We start from the raw sequence: 3,526 nt of genomic DNA on the forward strand, positions 1-3,526 counted from the left end.
GTCTCGCCGCTGTCCCGGCCGCTGTCCCGGCCCGCGCTCTGGTCCGTCTCCCCTCTGCTCTGAGCCGCAGGTCGCTCTGAACCGGGCGCTCGGGAGCGCCGCGCTGAGTTTTGTTGTGGGGAGGGCGGCGCAGGGGGCCGAGGCCGCGCGGAGTTGTAAGGCGAGCTTCCCGGAATTACTCACTCACAGGATTCCTTTCATTCATAAAAACCCAGTCATGCGGTGACGTCACCGCCCCGGCCGCCCTCCGGCCAGGAGCGGCCGCCTGGTCCCTCGGCCCCGCCCCCGTCTGACCCGCCCCCTGGTAGCCCCGCCCCCGGGGCCGCTCTGGTTCCAGTGCTCGTTGGGTGCGTTCACGTGACACCTCGCGAGAGCCCCGTGGGTGTAGGTGTCACTGGCTCATTTTGCAGTCAGTGGTCCTGGCCCTCTTCTTTCGACCTACACCTTCTGCCTTAATGATCTCATCCAGTCCCGTGGCTTTAAATGACATCTATATGACTATGAGCCCCAGGTGTGTATTTCCAGAGCGAACAGCTTCTCTGAGTTCCAGACTCATAGCCAGCAGCCCACTCTGCACCTCCAGTGGGTGTCAGATGGGGACTGCAGAGGACTCGGCCCAAAGACCGCTCCTGATGTCAGCCCTACCTCCGCTCCCCTGCCATCCCATCTCAGCTGCTCAAGCCAAAACCTGGGAGCCTGGCTCCATCCCTCACTCTCCCTTCCCACCTCAGGACTCAAGCTAGCGGTGTCTCCAGGTCTCCTGCATAGGACCACTTCTCACCACTTCCAGTCATGGCACCTGGTCTCAGCACCATCAGCTTACCCGGACAGTGGCAGCAACCTCCGGATAGATAGGCTTCATACTTTGCCTCCAAAGTCTTTCTTTCTACAGCAGCCAATGTTCTCAAAACAAAGCTCAGGTTGTTTACACACCTTCTTTGGCCACTTTCTCTCCATCCACTGCTCTTCGGCCACAGTGCCCTTCTTTCTGTCCCCCAAACATACCGAGCTCATTCCTGCAACAGGCCTTTGGCACTGGCTGTCTCATCTTCTGTTCACTTGCCTGGCTTTTCCTCATCTTTCACGTCAGCCCAGATGTCACTGCCTCAGAGAGACCTTTCCTGACCACCCTGGTTAAAGCAATCTTCACCTCTGAATTTTTATTTTTATTTATTATTATTGCTTTTTTTGAGACAGGGTCTCACCTTGTCACCCAGGCTGGAGTGCAGTGACACAACCTCCTTCTCCCAGACTCCAGCCATTCTCCCACCTCAGCCTCCCAAGTAACTAGGAGGCTGAGGTGCACGCACCACCACACCAGGTTCTTTTCTGTATTTTTTTTTTTTTTTTAGAGACAGGGTTTTGCCATGTTGCCCAGAATGGTCTCAAACTCCTGGACTCAGGCAGTCCACCCACGTTGGACTCCCAAAATGGTGGGATTACAGGCGCAAGCCACCACACCCAGCCTTGAAATTTGTTCTTATATTACCTTAATACTTCTGTAGGGTGTTTCATCATTTATGTATGTGAGCGCTGGTTATTGTCTGTCTGTCTTCCCCAACCAGAATGTATGTTTTACAAAGGCAGGCCTTGTCTCTTTTTCTTTTTTATTTTTGAGACAGAGTCTCACTCTGTTGCCCAGGCTGGAGTGCAGTGGCATAGTCTTGGCTTAGTGCAACCTCTGCCTTCCAGGTTCAAGCAATTCTCGTGTTTCAGCCCCCCATTAGCTAGACTACAGGTGCGTCACCATGCCCGGCCAGGCTGGTCTTGAACCCCTGACCTCAGGCCACCCACCTCGGCCTCCCAAAGTGCTGGGATTACAGATGTGAGCCACTGCGCCTGGCCAGGCTTATCTTGTTCACACTGCCTGCCCAGTGCCTGGAATAGTGCTTGGCACGTAGTAGGCCCACAGTAAATACATGTTGAAGGAATACGTGACTGGAGGCTCAGAGAGGTGAAAGTGACTTTCTAAATTCACTTGGCTAGGAAGTACAAGCACTGGAATTGGAATCCAGGTCTGGGCGATTCCTGGCCCAGATGTTTGAGGGTACCTCGCAGGGGAGGAGGGCCACATAAACATGAGGGCTGTGTGCCGTGGTGGGAAGCTCCACCCAAAAGACATGGCTTCGGAGGCCACATGGGGGGTGGGTGTTGCTGTTCTTCCCCCCCCCCCGCTTTCCTTTGCTCATGATGTCCCCGCTGCCTGAAATTCCATCGCTCCCACAGTCTCTCCTATGAAGCCGACATCATGGCACTTCCTCCACTGTGGAGGGCATAGGACCTCTCCAAATGGGGAGGCCTCTGTGTGACACCCTGATCACCAGCAAGGATCTCTGCTTTTCTTGATGTAGCGAATTCGATTTCAGCGCTCTTGTCTTGCTTTCCTGCCTCTCTGCCTTGGTCCACCAGACACTATGACTTCTTTCCCTTCCCTCCCACAGGCTGTGGGTTTGGTATGCAAATTGGCCCACTAGTTTCCCAGATGACCAAATGTTGAGGCAGCTCTGTCTAGCACTCAAAAGGATCTCTAAAAACCAATTGCTCACTCCTCTCCATGTGCATAGCTAAAAGAGCCACCTAGGTTAACCTTTGGGGTACAAAAGTTCTTAATTTTAGAAACTGCACAATGGGGTCTATTTTCTCTACTCCCTACCCCCTTTAAAAATAAAAACAAAACAGGATCTTGCCCTGTTGCCCAGGCTGGAGTGCAGTGGCATGATCATAGCTCACTGCAGCCTTGAACTTCTGGGCTCAAGCGATCCTCTCACCTCAGCCTCCCAAGTAGTTGGGACTACGAGTGTGCATCACTGTGCCTGGATAATTTTTCTATTTTTTGCAGAGATGGGGGTCTCACCATATTGCATAGGTTGATCTTGAACCCTTGGCCTCAAGCCTTCCTTCTGCCTCAGCCTCCCAATCTACTCCCTTTTTTATTAGTTTCTCAGGAGCTGGGGCCACGCCTGGAACACTGTAGGCGCTCAACTAGTGAGTGAATTCCCAGTGGACCTGAACAACACTCCTGGACATCATGCTGCCTATATCCTTTACTCCCATCCCCAGCCCGCCAGAACAAGGGGGTCAGTGCCTCACTATCCACCCTGCAGGGACTGCTTCCCATAGACATAGCTCCCTTTCTGGTCAAGATCAAGGGCCATGGGGCACTGTCCTACTTAAAAATAGGGGCTCAGGCCGGGCATGGTGGCTCACACCTGTAATCTCAGCACTTTGGGAGACTGAGGTAGGAGGATCATTGAGCCCAGGAGTTTGAGACTAGCCTGGGCAATATGGTGAAATTTATCTCTATTAAAAAAAAAAAAGAGAAAGGAAAAAAAAAGAAAGAAAATGACCATCAGGTAGCCACCATAGTAATCATGGGTTGCAGCAAGAATCACCAATGGAGATGAAAGCTTGATGAGAAAGTATTTACAGTTTTGAGTTATTTCCCCATAAGATGATAATTAATTATGGAAGGAAAGATCATAACTCTGCAGTGGAGAAATTTGGCAGACACAAGTGATCAAAGTTA

The sequence above is a fragment of the Colobus angolensis genome, unplaced genomic scaffold, assembly GCF_000951035.1.
Source record: "Colobus angolensis palliatus isolate OR3802 unplaced genomic scaffold, Cang.pa_1.0 Scaffold65, whole genome shotgun sequence".
Taxonomy (NCBI): domain Eukaryota; kingdom Metazoa; phylum Chordata; class Mammalia; order Primates; family Cercopithecidae; genus Colobus; species Colobus angolensis.